Source organism: Patagioenas fasciata, chromosome 7, assembly GCF_037038585.1.
Source record: "Patagioenas fasciata isolate bPatFas1 chromosome 7, bPatFas1.hap1, whole genome shotgun sequence".
NCBI classification, from domain to species: Eukaryota; Metazoa; Chordata; class Aves; order Columbiformes; family Columbidae; genus Patagioenas; species Patagioenas fasciata.
Window position 1 is genome coordinate 7,944,251 of NC_092526.1, and position 16,340 is coordinate 7,960,590.

The following is a 16,340-nucleotide window of genomic DNA, read 5'->3' on the forward strand; positions in this document are numbered from 1 at the left end:
AAGCTTCTAGCCTAATCAACAGACTTAAGTAAGGTGTCATTTCTTTTTCAGTTTTTCCATTTTTCTGGTCCATTGGACATTTTAACTCTAAAAGAATCTGAGAGAGACAATGGGAAATGTGAAGCCCATGTAACCAAGAAGGCAACTACAGCTTTTCCATTTAGTGTTTTAGTCAGACTTTATCTTGAAAGGTGCAGTCCACCTTAGAAAGACCAAGATAAGTGCACAATGGCTGAGGAACATTTATTTTTCTTATTAGGTAGTAGACTCTCCCCTGTAGAAACACTGCTTAGTAATGTTCTCAAAGTAACATCACCTTAAATACATAGAGAGGGATTTACTTAAAAATACCTAAAATCCAAGATGATTAAGCAAAAATGCTCCTGACTTACTCTGTTACATCTGTTTACTAAGTTCTGTTATTTATACTGAATGCCGTTTAGAGGGCAGGTGATGCTGGACATCTTTAGCATGAGAGAGAGTGTTCCAGAACTGACAGCATCTCTGGGCTAAGGTCTTCGTCAAGTAGCGCTTTGAATATCCTTAGAAATGATCCTCTCTTCAGTTACATAGAGGAATCAGGGAAAACTTACGAGTGACTAGGCAAACAAATTGTGTTGTCTCAGTTCTTTCTCCTCTCTATAAAAAATCAGCAAGGCAGATTTTTAATAGAATGTTTTTCTCTTCTATTAAGATGTTCTGAGTGGAAGCACAGTCCTACTGTCCTAAAGTGGTTTATAAAAGGTGGAAGTGTATCTGAGGAATATAGAAGATGATGTCTTTGTACGTGCTTTTCACAAGAATCTACAATTTTTTCCTCTGCTGCTTTTCCCCACTGAGCAATCCCCTATGATCAAAGCAAATTCTTTTGCTCTTTATTTAAGTTGAACAATTGGATGTCTCATCCACTGGGGTAACTTGCTCATTAGGTTAAGTTGCTAATGGCAACTTTTTCTGAGCGGAGGGAGAGAATTTTTTTTAAATAAGTAGTTTAATTTAAGTAAGTGGTGTACTTTAGATAAGGGGACAAAGAACAGTTAGTAAATACATAGGCCAGTGAGGTTATTTAAAATACAACCTTTATCGTAAAGTAAGAAAATATTGTCATTGGATGTAGTCAGGAAGTGCAATGCTGAACAGACAGAAAAATTTACTTGTAAATAGGTCTTTGGGAGGTTATTCCTGAAGTTACATATATTATTCATGTTGCAATAAAGCCTGGAATCTCCCTTTGGGGATAAATATTTCATGGTGAAAGGCACTGCCCAGGTAAAACACAGAGGGGGGTGTCCTCTTTCCAAACCACCTTTCAATCTAATGAGAAAATGTACACAACAAAGAAACAATGGAACCGCACCGTAACAATGAGCATTTTGAAATAATAATTTAAGGTTTCTAAGGTTTCTTAAGACATGATGGTAGCTTCGGAGTTTTATTTTTTATACTTCATGATTTTGTATGTCCTGTTAGTGAGGCATGTCTTTATTTTACAGGAACTAAACAAAATGTACCTCAAAGGATGGGCAGGTGCAAGCACAATGGGAGATTTCAGGTAGGTCATCTGCAGAATTCCCATTCCTTTTAGGTTGGATTTGTTAGACAATCGAAGTCCACATCTATTTGCTTTGATTTAGTTCAATATTTAGCATTCATTTAGATGGGTTATCTTTTTTTTCTGAGTTTTTCTAATGCCAGGGAGCAGCTAATACAGTGAGAGACAGATGTGCAGTGACCCTGCAGAGTTCGATTCACCTGCTCATATCCTGCCCTCTCAATGATTTCCATGGATATTCTGCTAAGAACAGCCACTGAGATAATCTGGCAGCCAAATAATTTAATCCTTGTCATTCATTTTGTGACCTGCTGGATGTTAAAAGGCAGAGAAAAATAAGAATGAAAGGAGCTCTGGTTTTGGTTGCTTGTTTTTACTCCTTTCAGCTGCTGTTACAAGTATCTTATTATTCAGCCTAGGCAGCAGGGACTTGTAATTTAGGACACGTGACAATGGACAATAGATAATCTACATAAGAAGTGTAGGGCATTGCCGAGAGTACATTCTATCTACACTAACTAATACAGGAAAAATTACAAGGAAGTAGACCACTATCTCAGCTTTACCTCAAGATTTTCACAGGAGAGGCAAGTAAATAACCAAATCTTTCACTCACCATCTCTTTCTGTTAGTGGCCTTTTAACAGTAGCTTTGGGTCATAATTTGAAAATAAAAACACTACTAAAGCACAGGAGCTGTATCCTCCCTTTCACCGGTCTGTGGGCATGGTTCAGGTGAGTTAATTATTTACATTTGAGTGAGACTGCAAACCTTCTGTCAGGAAGAGGCACAACCACATGCCTCCAAGAAGTTTATTTTGCTATGTTGATGATTTATAGAATGCTCAAATTGCTCTATTTACCAAAGCATCTCTGGCCTCAGCATCTGTGGGCTGTTGTCACTGGCTGGCTGCATGAAATATAGTGGGGTGATAACATCAGACCCTTCTTTGTTGTTCCTAATTTGGCTCATGTGTACTTACAAACATCCTGCGACATTTACACCTACTCACAACTGTAGAAGTTGTTTACAACTATATCAGAAATACTGGTTTAAGTAGGATTGGCATAAAGCCTTCTCTGTGCAGTCTTTTGAAACTCCTTCCAAGGTTTTTTCTGTAACAAAGAACAGAGTGAACAACTTCCAAGTGATCTAAATGTAGCAAGACCATCTGTTGACTTTAGAAGTGAGCTTAGTAGAGGCAATGTCTTTTTTGCTATAAGTCCTGGAACCAGAGAATGCTTAAATTGCCTTTTTATTATTATTATTATTAATTTCAAGTGAATTTTAATACTTGTATTTTGGATTTGAACACATGTCAAGGAACACTTGTATTGGACATAGCTGTGTCCAGAAAAGGACATAGAGACTGGAAAAGGGCATGATGGGTATAGGGAGGGAAAGGACAGGATTACAGTGTCACTATTCTGGTCTGTAAAAATCTCTAGTCACTATGTCTTGTCTGCGTCTCTCCTGGTAAATGTCACTGTGCAGACACTGAGCAGACAGTTAGAATGCTTAGTAGTTTATTTTGAGTTAATGGGCTGGTGGAAGTCGAAACTGTGCAACATGATTAAGAAAGCTATTTTTCTTTGCAGGAGCGTCTATTATTCATAACATAGTCACACCTTAGGAAAAGAGGAAGAGAAATGGACTCAGTTTATGGGAAGCTCCTATACACAGTTGCCAGGAACAAGGAGGCAAAGGAAAACAAATACAACCCCTATTTGCAAAAGTGTGGTTTGGTGTAGCTTCTGTATCACAGTGACTGTAGCTCCATATAGAATTGATTTATACCACACATTTGAAAAGGAAACCCTAGAAAACAGGCATACATTTTGTTGGTCATATGTTCCAAAACACTATTGATAAGAGACTTGGAAAACAAATCCTATATACATCCTATCATCCTGCAGGCAATGAAATATCAACAAGCATAGTGCAGTGGAAACCATGGCTTGAGAGGAAAAAGCGTCTTTCATTCAAAGCCCATAAGATCTCTTCACTATTAAAATTCAGCACACTGTAAGAAAAGAGACTGGAAGAGGAATCAAATAGAGTTTTATGGCTTCATAACTTTTACAAGTGTGTTTAACACTCTCCAATATTATTCATTCTTCAGACAGTCTACGGCATTGCAGAGTATCAAAGGAGCAGTCTGAAAAAAGCAAGCTTTGAGAACCAATTACTAGAAAGCGATAGTACAAAATGCATTTATCGGTTAGCTTATCAAGACTCTGATACAAGGATTGATTCAGAGAGGAGCAGCATGCCTTCGTGACATTCACTGATGATAAATTACCTGCCAGAAGTCCTTGGGGAATATACGTGTAACTCAAATTAGTACATATATCCTAGTACAAACAACATTGATGGCTAAAGTTGGCAGAAAACACTGTACTTACATTTCTACATCTTCAGAATAAGTCAGGGTAAGTAATATCTGGCTGCATACTCTGGAGATCCAGGTTGCCCCTGAACACTGTAGTCTCTGAATGGTATCTTGTCATTTACCCAGCACAGGAAGTCCCTAAGAGGACTACATATCTTCCTATTTCTCCCCTTTTTGGTGACAAAGCTCTGCTTGAGAAATTAATATGGGATATTAATTTACTTTCAGTTTTTAATAATTTAATTTAGTGTATGTGCTTTACTGCAATGTTCTAAGGTTTCTGTTGAAAATGTGTTCATTTCCTTCTGTGCTACTCCCTGCTTCATTGCTCTTTGCTATAGATGTGTTTGTGTCTGGAAAGCAGGGATTGGTCAGTATTGTGGGAGTTGTTCTTGTCGTGGGTGGACTTATTTAAAGAAAAGCTTGTCTTGCCATCTTCTCTAAAGATACCTGGACTCTGAAATCATCTAATCTCCTCTGCAATATTCATAGCTAGATCCTTCTAATGGTGGCCTATCCTCAGCTCTCATTGATATCACCCTGACCTCTGAAATCTCTATTATAAGTCAGCCAAGTGTAATACCTTTCAAGGCAAGTTTTTAATAGTCAGAGCAGCAAGGTAAGAGCATATGTATACCTGTGCATGTATGTGTTGTGGGAGACATGGATTGAAGGAATGAAGTGACATCCAGTCCCCTATCATGAAAAGCAAGCTCTGTATGACTTGGGAGCTACCTTTCAGCCCTTTCCATATTCCTAGTTTGAACTGCAGCTTCATATTACAGTTGTTTTATAAAAACAAACATTGGCATAAGATTATACATATATATATTTAGTACTAGCACATTAACAACAATCATAGTGGTGGCTTCATCAGGGTTATGTATACCTCTGTACAGAAAGAGCTGGTATATGCAGTTTGCTGTAGTCACTGACTGATGGATTGACCGAAGCAAAAAAAAAAGGTTGGGAAGAATGAATAAGTGACTTAGACTTTTATGTGTACAAGCCAGTAACATCCACTGTTCTGGTGTGTGCCAATGGGGCAGGGAAGGAAGCAATCCGATGAGACCGGCCTAAATGTGTACCAGTAGCAAAGCCAGTGGTTGGGCTGTGGGAGGTAAGCTCCCTGGAAAGTTTTGTCCCTAGGATCAGAGCTAAGGCCCTTGGAATGCTTCTAGGTGAGCGTGGCTCAGCTCCTGGCCTGGGCAATGCTTTCATCTGGCTTACCACCGCTTCCTGGAGCAGATAGGGAGCAGCTGTTTGGGGATGAAGGTAGCCCGCACAGCTGAATCAGCCCTCCTGCACCTGCTGTGGCAGGAACAAGAGGGTGCATTTGGTGATTGCTGCTAGGAGGGTTGGGGAGGTAGTGAAATGAAGTGGATTTGGTGAGTTCAGAGACAGACATGTCTGCAGACAGGTAGGTGGGAAAAGTCTTTCTTCCCAGAACCTTAGTCTGGCCACAGTAGAGTTGAAGACTAGAATACTCTCTGCAGTATCCTGCCAAATGTGCCTGAGGAGGCAGTGTCATTTTCCTCCTCTTACATCACTTGTGCCTGCCAGACCAACAGGAGGAGCCTTCAGGAGGTAAGTGTTGGATGAATGTTGACTTTGTATGACCACTGGTTAAGTAAAGGCAATGGGCACTGCCTCTCTATGCACAACCTATATGAAAGCAGTGGGAATCAAGGGTTTGACTTTGGTGATTGTTTTTCCATGCTTCTTATTTTACTACAAGGTGGCTAGGCTAGGAAACCCAGCTGCCAGAACAGTTTGTGGAAGGAAGAGCCTACACCACTTAAAGATCTCTCTCCCTTGGTTTCCAAGAGTCTTTTTTGCTCTGCTCTGCTTGTACTTGCTAAATGCTAGACTGTAATTGTAATAGGCAGCTGTTGCGCTGAGATGAGTTTGAGTGATTCACTGTGAATTTACTGAGAAGTTCTTGTGGAAGCTGCGCACATCCTGAAGCTATAGATTGAGGTAGATAGTAACAGTTGTTGTTAATTAAAAATACGAGTCCAAGACACAAATCAAAACTTCTCTTCCATTTGCAGTCATGATTGGGCAACTAAGAATGTTGAACAAGAGGAGATATTACTTGTTTTCTACTAGCAACAGACATGTTTCTTTGTTTATATGGTTATTTGTTTATTTATTTTTAAAATGTAAGACTCTTGGCTATTTGACACAGTTATTTCTTTCCCTTAACATTCCCTAGATACACTTTGAACAAAGTGTTTGACTAGAGATAAGTTTCAATAATAGCTCTGCACGTTACAAACAGCAACACCGGGCACTAGTTGAATGAAAAATACAAAGCTCTCCATCTATTTAAGATTTCTACAGTCTTATTTACATTGTCAGTCCTAATCCTTCACTATGCACACATGCAGGCATACTGTATGTATGCAGATTGTAGAGTTTTATATCTATCAACGAGCATCAGAGCAGGGCTGAAACCACAATGAAACGCTCTGCTACCTGTAGCAAGGTCAATGTATTATAAGGGATTTGAAAGGCTTCGTGTTTAGACTGAGAAAGGAGGGAATTGAAATTATCTTTAATTTTTCCCCTCTGTTTTTTTCCTACTCTTCTGTCTGCTTCTTTCCAAGGACTTATATTCCAATTAGAACCATAAGTGGTTCTGCCCTCAGATCACCCTGCCCTAGAAATACCGTGGCAACTCACAAAAGCCTGAGATATAGTGCTTGCATTCAATAATGTTATAAATTTGTGATACATTATGATAATAAAGAATAAGAGATGTAAGAATGCATGTGTTTAAAAAATATACTAAAAAGTTCTTAGATCTAATAAAAATCATTGTCCTGGCACAACACCTGCTTCCCTCTTTAAAAACAGTAAAGCTAAGTGCTTTTTCCTTGTAATTATTTTTATTTAAGCTGAAATTGTTGTTTATTTTATGACCAGAATGTTTTAATCTGGTGTATGATTCATACCACTAACAAAGCAGACAAGTATTAACTTTGCGATTACTCCCTACATTATTAAATAATTTAGAAATCATTTTATTACCTTTATAAATTAAACAGTAACAGTGCCTTCTGCAAATAGCAAAATCCCTTTAAACTGCCTTTGGGAATATTTCCTGAAAGTTTATCCGTGTTAGTCATTCCATAATGAAAAATGGTTTTTGACTTGTAACCAGCTGCCACATAGAGTAATACTGAAAGCTGCTTCTGACATTTCCCAAACTTGTTTATAGACCAATGACTGAAAATAAATCAATCCTTTTGTGTCTATGTCAAAACCCAATTTTAGATTATGTAGGTCTATATATATATAAAAAACATAATGAATGTATACATGACCGTGTGACATTGTTCTAGGTTGCAAAGATAGTACTCTCGCTCTCATATTTCCAAAGGGAAAGCTTCATCTGATTATTGAAATGGAAATAATGTGACTTCTTTTAAGATCTTGGTCACCAAGGCATTTAGAATAAGCATTTGAACAGTTCCTATAACTTCTATATGTGCAACAGACTTAGTTGTCTTACAGAGTAATTTGACAGTATTAATTTTCCTGCACATTAACAATGCATGTGACACATATTTCAGGATTGTTGTTTACTGCTTCTACTGCTGCAACAATATATGGCAAGATCTTTCATTCTACCAAATCAAAACAAAGCTTACTGGAATGCTGGCAACGAAACCTAAATTTTCCAAGATCAGTAGCTCTAAGGCAGACCTGCCAACTAAACCGCTTCAGGCTTGGCAACCCTGAGAATTCAGGCAGGCAGTTTTTCCAGAGATCTTAGGGTTTGCATTGGGAAGTTTAAGAGCCCAGTTCTAAGTATCTGGTAACATCGTGCTGTTGAGGGCAGGTGACTTATTTAAAACCTGGAACATCTTTTTATATTCTTTCTGAAACAAAATTACTGCCAAATTTCCATCTTTGAAGATTCTTGGATTTAGTCCCAGTGGGCTGAAATCTTGTTGCAGAAACCAAGCTCATCCTAAAACTTTGTGTGTGACAGAAACTTTCCTTTCCCACCTGTTCTGTTTCTGCTTTGGAAGGAAATACAGCTGTGCTGCCTAAGTCTAAAATCTCCTGTCACTAAATCAGTTGCATCATCCAAGCTAGACATAGATTTCTTTGCATTTTTTCATTAAATTCTTAGTGATTTTTTTTTTTTTCCTTAGTATCTTAAGCTTGGAATGCTTACATTTAGACAATCTATTTAATTTAGTACCAGAGGGCCAAATGCTCATCAGCGACCTTATGAAAGTGGTTGCTTTATGATCCCTTTGTTTGAAATTTGTAGCTTTCTCATGTGGGCAATTTTGTCTTGTCTACTGTCCTCCTTGATGATATGCACTGCATAATCACCCTGGGATCCAACTGTCAACTTTTTTTTTTCCTAACTCATGCATTATCAGTGATTTTACTGAAAATATGTAACCCCAAACTGAATTTAGATTGCTGCACTGGCCCTGAGGGTCTGACAAAGGTGGTTGGTGACAAGTTAGGGTCTTCTGGCTCTTCTGGCTTCTGTGGAGATACAACACCGGAGTGGATTTCCATCTACTTAATATACATGGCTGCATTGGGTGTTATGATACATAGTTCAAAAGAACAACAAGGGATTTAGTCTGCCAGTTTTCCTCAGCTGTCAGAGCCAGATTTCCTATACAATCTGTGGTGAGAAGCAGTCCTGACATCAAAACTAAGCCAGCCAGCCGTGGTGCTTAAATTAGGCACTCCAGCAATCTTGTATTTGAGCTCCCTAGTTACGGAGACAAATATACTGCCTGTAGATTTTGTGTTTTGGAGAATATATGTTTGAATGCATATGAATTGCAAAGGCACAACCTGCTGAACTCAGTAGAACGGTCTACAATTCAGATTATTTGTGAAGTTTTCTAAAATCTAGTTTAAAAACTTCTTTTCCATGTATAATATATATAACTAAGAAATACTGTGTGAAGTGTAATTTATTTATTCAGTTCTGGGATCAGTCCTGACGCCCTCATGCAGGCAGACTTTTAGTGGGTTTTTTTTGTTCATAGGTGGGAATTCAAGTTCATCGAAGGCAAAATGGTCTTACAATATAAATTTAAATCAGTTGTTTGAGGAAACTAATGCCACCTTTCTCGCTCTTCTACTTGGTATAGCTGCTGCAAGCTCAAGTGACTTTTAGTGATATTTTGAAGTGACTTAGGAAAAAGCAGGGAAAAAGAAAATTAGAATGTACATTACAATTTAAAATGACATAAAATACTTAATGTACAATTCATTGAAAGTTATATTCAAATTTATATAAGTATGATATCTAAGCATGGAAATAAATAGTGTGAATTTTGTAACATCATGTCAAAAATACAGCCACAGAGCAGAAATCACAAAATCATTCGTTCATCAAATCCAGTATGAATGAGCTACTAAATCACAACTAACCCAAAATTATTGTAGATGATTTTGTTTAGTAGTTTAGACAGACGAATCCAGGAATTGAAGTCCTATTTCCTTTATTTGCTAGTGGTATAAGTGCAAAAATCCTAACCTTACTGGGACCAGCAGGAGTTTAACTGTTGATTGCAGTGAGGTTATGGATCTACCCCTGTTTCTTGCTGGTGTGAAAGGAACATCAGCAACTATATTAGAATTTCTGGAAACTGAGCAGTTGGATGAGCACTCAACAAAGTGGAAAGACAGGCATAGAATCCAGCAGCTGTTACACTGAGTAGCTGACAGGCATGAGATGGAGAAACAAATGCATTTTCACAAGAACTGAGCGTTTTCCACTGTAGGTGGGAAAATAGGAAGAACAGGTTTGTGAAAGAGAAGAACCAAAAGTAATTCACAGCCTCTATAGAAAGAGGAGAAGTGAGAGTATGGAGGGAGAAGTAGAGGAAGGTCTAGTATATTATAAATTCATGAGAAGTAAAAAAATAAAGACAGAAAATAGGCTCCATTGTTACATAGACAGTGAATAAATGTTCTGTGGGGAACAGACCAGAAGAAGGCTGGATTTCCATCTGTTATGTATTTAAATCAGCAAGCCATCAAAGAGTGTTTCATATAAAATAAGGAACCAAGATTTAATATTTCTTTTATTAGGGTAAAACAAACCCCAAACCACAAGAAGCTTCCTGTTTAGTTTATTAAAGCGAAAAAACCCAGATTACTACATTTTGCAGTTCGACTAGGCCCACAAGAAACTTGTTGCCAGAAAGGGAGTACCATGGGAATCACATTCGTAATCAAGAAACTAAAATGTCCAGCTAGTAATGCAGAGTAAAAAGCAGTAACTAGAGCTGTAAACATGATGGCACTAAAAATTTACTTTTGCAAGAGGGTTGTCCAGAATGCTCTCTCAGTGAGGAAAGAAGCTTAATTGCTGTAACTTCCCATGAAGTGCTTACGACTGCTGTACGTTGTAGCTGCTACTGAGCATTTATGTTAGGAGATAATCATTTTAAAAAGATCCGGTTTCAGCAGTAGCTTTTGTGGTGCTTAGAATGAGATAACCTTGGCAAATAGGTCCAAGGTAGACATTTTATAGGTGTACAGTGAAACTCAAACATTTTAATGTGATATGTATGAGCCACCTTTGACCAACCATTTTGTTTCCTGTTAATGCTTGGCATCGAGAATGCTGAAATTTCAGCAGGTCTGAGATCTGCATTCAGCACCCGGGACATCAAAACCCCAAAGTTTCAATGCATATCTAGTTCTTCAAGTATTTTAGTGTTTCAACTAAGATTTCCTGGTTCCATATGAAGAATGCACTGTGTAGCTTGGGAGCTTGAATGGTGGTGACCGTGTTTACTGACAGGTATATTTTTCCCTCTCTTGTGTTCAACGCATTTTACAGTGACATCTAGTGTCTAGTTTAGTCAAATGCAGGTATGTTACTTCTAGTTCTCTGTCATTGTTAGCTCTCCTCGCCTCCACTGTGGCAAAAAAGTCACCATGCAGCTTCTTTGACCGTCTTCTCTTTGGCCCAATATCTTTATTAAAATCCTAAGCAAAACTAGGACTGGCACTGATTTCAGAAAGACGCCACTTTTCTTCCCAATAGTATAAACAGTTATGATCTCTTCTTATTACCCACCTAATAGTTATTCTTTTAATCTCAATTTTTTCCACTTTAATAATTAATCTCCCTTGAGGCAGTGAAAGCAGTTCTTGGTTTAAGTCTATAGAGATTAGTTCCGACTCATTGAGCTTGTCTAAAAAAACAGGTGTCTTATTGAAGAGAGACATTACAGACTGCCACAAACCAGCTTGATATAACCGTGTGGCGTTTTGTCACAGTTTTCATTTACTTCTCTGTCCTAGATTTACTCTTTCTAGAGTAATGGTACTAAAGTCTTGAAAAATGTCAGTTCTACCTCCTCACTTGCTCCTTTAAAAAATGGACATAAGCATGTTTTTCTACTCTGGGTCATAGTGTATTGCTGTCAAATTATAGGAGCAAATATCTTAGCTACTGTACCGGTGATTTTTTTTTTTTTTGCACCTTTGGATGCAGAAAATGTACCCCTGTTTTCAGTTTTGTCGTTATTGTCCACATTTTGGTAATTCATAGGATGTGCTAAATGCTTCACTCCCATGATGTGCCCTACTCTTACTCTCATGAATGTAACCATTCCTACTGAAAACAGAAGAAAAGCTGTATTTAATTGCTAGGCCAAACCTAAATGACACCTCTGACTCCATCGCATTGTGATGGGGTAGAGGCCTCACTTCTTCTCTCTTTAGAGTTTTTATATGTAGGAACTTAAGAGGCAAGGTTCTGTTTTCTTTGTAAGCCCATCTAAACCCACCTGAGGAACACCCTTTGACACTGAATGCCCTTTCCATTCCTTTACAGGCTCTCTACTTGGTCATATTTTACACTGAGATGTCAATTTTGATGAGTTTTCCTTTCTTGTGAGATTCAGTTTCAGATTTTTTAATTATTTACACACTTGTGTTACTCTGAATAACCTTGCTAACTTGTTTCCTTAGTTTCCCAGAGTTTGCATTTCAGAGACAAAAATGTAATAATAGATCTACTTTTGCCTATATTTAAATTTAAGATGAATTGAAGTCGCTCATGATTGCTCCATTTTAAAGGAATGTAGATACACCTGGAAACAGAACCATTGTCCCGGAAATGCTTTTCAATTACGTATTGACAATTTATTTCTTATTAGAACTAGATTTTATAGTTTGGATTTTCAGATCAGAGGGAACATACAGCTCTGCTCAGGCCTCTTCTCCTTGGATATCATGCACTGTGGATGTCACAAGGACTGGCTTACACGTAAAAAGCTGCAGAAGCAGTGTAGTGATCATGAGGTGTAGCTGTGTGTCTAGGAGTGAGAAGTGTTATGAAAGAAAAAGGGAGGGAGAGACAATGACCAAAACAAAATAAAAGCACAATTCAGTGTAGTATCTCAGATGTGTGCTGAATACAGAGAGACTTAAAGTAACACATAAGAAATACTAAGTGCTATCCATATGTGAGATCTTTCTCCTTGTTAAGGGGTCTTATGGCATCTGAATAGAGCTGATGCTCTAAAGTTCACAACCTGCTCCCAAATATAGTTGCCAGTGACTTGAATGGCTGTAATTATCTCTTAGTTTTTCACAGAAGAGTCTCTCAGCGTTAAGCTATACATGGAGGGGAAAATCTCATGCCCATTCTGATTTTCCACACTTAAAAAGTGGGTCACAGTGTTGTATTCCTGAGGCTAAAAGGAGATCAAATAGAGATGAAAATCATTGTGGCGTCTGGTGTTCAAGGTGCTTGGCTAGAATGGGTCTAGACTCTGCTCCAGGGCTTATTTGCTTTTTTTATCTAATGTTTGTTTAATATAAATTGTGTGTGCAGTATTGAGAGCTGAGCTGAGAATCAAATGGAAGATGTTTCCTTCTGTCTTGTTGTTCGCTCAGTTCCACAAGCTCAATGTGGAGGTGCATAGGGTAGATCAGCCCTGAGCGTTTGCTTTGTACAGAACCCTAGACAGTCAACAAATTATTGCTTGAAAAGGGTATTTTTTTGTTTCTGATTATTGAGTAAGCTGTCCTGTATTGAAGTTTTTCATTTGATCAGGTAAAATCCCTCTTTCATAGGTTAATATTTCAGCACTTACTTTATTTAAGGTATATATAAGGTATATATAGATTTTATTCAATTACAATTTGAGTCACCAAGGGGTATCCACAGTAGTTCAATCCATAGGAATCATGCCAAATCCATGTTTCTTCAAACAGCTATGTTTGTGAAGAATAAGTATAAAGCAAACAAAGGAGAAGGACCTGTTCACAACAACTTCTCAGGCTCCATCAAACTTCATTTACGTACTATGGACTCTTCTCCTTCAGGCATAATACAAATGAAGATAATGCATTGTGAGTTTTGACAAATGTAGAAGTTTCAAAATAATTAAGAATGCAAACCACTGATTAAAGAGTTTTTGAAATGCTGTATCAGTTTATGAATCATCTGCCCATTGGTCATAATATACAGGCAAATAAAAAATCAGCTGAAGGATATTAATTAAAGAAGATTAAAAGAAAAATGCTACTTGCCATGCAAGAAAATGGAATGTGTCCATTGTTGCAGCGAACCTTAATGTGTAAATAAGCTTATGATGTGTGTTTTCCTCATTATTGCAAGAAGTGGAATTTAAAACAAGCAGAGTGTTCTCCAGAACTGGTGATTTCTTACAGGATTGAGATTCTTCTGTCAGCCACCGCTTTTTGAAGTGGTTGGTCAAATTCAGACCCAGAGACAAGCTGGACTGTCCAGGTGGATTCTTTAGCTCAAGATTTTGAAAAACACAAGTTCTGTCTTTTTAGCCCTTTAGAGAGATCTGTCCATAATGGTGGGGACATTTTGTTTCTAAATGAGCTCTTACATTTTATTGTATTTGGAAGCTTTCTGTTTTATGATAGCAAAAACTGTCTGCTGTTTAGTGTCCAAGAGTAGAGAATCTTAGATGCTGTGGGTGAGTACTCATTTGATTTTGGGTGGTCAAACAGATAGGCATTTGATCTTTCTGTTTCTGTTTTCCATTTGCTAAAGTGGGAGGGTAGCATTTGAAGCATGTAGCAAAGGTGTCCTGGTTTTACAATCTCTCTGTAATGCATGAGTGAAAATGCTGACTTCTGTTAAAGCATCTTTCATTAAAGCTTTGGATAGTTTATGGGAAGGAAAATCTATTTTAGGAACCACTTGTGAGTGGGAGAAAGAAGGAAATGCACTCTCATGAGTGCTCCTTGTTCTAACAGTGTTGCTGTAAACTTTTCTTTCTGAGTTGAGAAAGGTTCCCATTTGCTTACCGTTCATATATTTTTAAATATTGGAAGAGTAAGTTATCACTGCTAACAAGATGTAACACTGTCTACATTTCAGTGCACTACAATCTAACTTAAATCTTGTGTGTGTTAGATAACAAGAGGAGAAGCTGTGACATATCTCCGAAACTCATTTTCTACACAGTATCTGGCATTTTTTGACATTTTTTTTTATCTAAAATGTTGAAACTGGTATACACAGATAGGTGGTGGCCAGGGCAAGCCTTGTAGCTTTGCTACTGTCATTACGGTGTCATTATGCCAATGGAAAAGCCAGTCAAGAAAGCTGTCCTGGCTTCACTGGACTGGTTTGTGCTGGAGTGTGTGCAGAGCTGGAGTGTGTGGAGAGTAGGGAGAGTTGAACAGCAAACATGACTCAGAAATCAAAGCTAGTTTGAGTGAGGCTGTTGGTAACACATTGCAGCAGACATGGCTGGCTTCAAAAGGCCTGCTTGTTTCCCACTGACAGCAGGGTCAGAGAACAGTGCTTGGGGTTGAAAGCTAATGGAGGGGAATAGTTTCTTTGCTAGGCCCTATCAGTCTGCAGTTGATCACTGAGGAATGTGGTGTTTGCAGATAGGGCTGGATGCCACCGTAGTGTGGATGAAGGATGGGCTGTCAGGCAAGGGGTGCCCCTCACTGCCATGTCACCTACTTTCCATGCAATACTGGGAGGTGCTGGGTGTGGTAGAAGGTTTTATTGCTGGCAAAATCTGTGAGGAAAAGAAACAGCAGATTACTATGCAGAGATGCATGTCAGAGCGATATCGCTGCTTGCACTGCTTGTCTGTCTCATCCATTTCTATTCTGACATGTGTATGTTCTGGCTAAAAACAGAGGGAATTGTACAAGGTCACACAGGAACTTGTAATTAACCAGGTTGTTGAGCCTCAATGTCTTGTGTTAGGCTAGTGGTCTAAATGGTGCCCCATGCTACCTCGATGGAAGGAAAACATCCCTCAATAGCTTCCGGGGAAGGTGCACCCAGCTTAACAGCTCTGTAACTGGTGCTGATTTGAATCTGAGAACTCAACTTGAGCACCCCTCACAGAGCGCGAGTTGCCAGCAATATACTGATTTGCACTGCAGGAGCACTGTTTTCTGGACTCCTGCAGCTCTTACCTGCAACGATCTATAGAGACAACAGAATACCTTCAGGTATTCCCGTTTGACTTTTCCTCTGGTAAGAAAGGGCTGAGAAGTGCTGTGAATCTAACGATTAGCTAAAATCACACAGCTGTCACAGGGAACTGTTCTGCATCCTGCTGCACTGGCATTGCTTTCTGTTGGCAGAATGAGTTGTGATGTGCAGGGACAGGGAAAGCATGTTGTTGCTTCAGAGTAAATCAATATGAGACAGTATGCACATGCAGGATTTGGACATGTTTCCTTGATTGTGGAGGAAGGCAACAAACGAGTGGTGAAGGAAATATTTTTGAAAACGTTAATGGCAGCTTGGAGAATTCATCTTCTGTAATGTCCTTATAATTGCTGTGACCTAGAGCTGGTTGAACATTCATCCCATTGTAATACTTTTACACTGCACAACGCTGATTTCAACAGTTGAGGTATATCTCTGCTTGTAGTCTTGTCTCTGAAAAATTTTTGAGGTTACTCATTTTGATAGGGTTGGAAAGACACAACAATAAAATTATTCAGCTATTGAGATACAGGTACTTTATATGGAATATTGGGAATGCTAAAAATATTTGTCTCTATGAAACGAAAATAAAATATTCAGCACAGAATTCTGAAATTTTTGCTTAACTTGTGTGGGATGAAATTATATCCTGCAATGTCAAAATTTGTCCACAGTTGTTAAGTTCTGCACTTAGACCTTCCCTGTAAGTTTAGACGGTATCACTCTGTCAGCTAATAAGAAAATGAGAGTGGAGAATATCATGCTCTTCCCATCCTAGTCCAGGCTGGGCTATGACCTCTGTGGACCTTGGTTGTCTGTAATGCTGCTGTGTCAATGGGCTTCTCAGAGCTTTATAAAACGATCTTTTGAAAGTTTTTGAATGTCAAGTTTGTTTTGTGGCAGGAAACTCCATTTTAGCTCCTCTCACAGGAAGG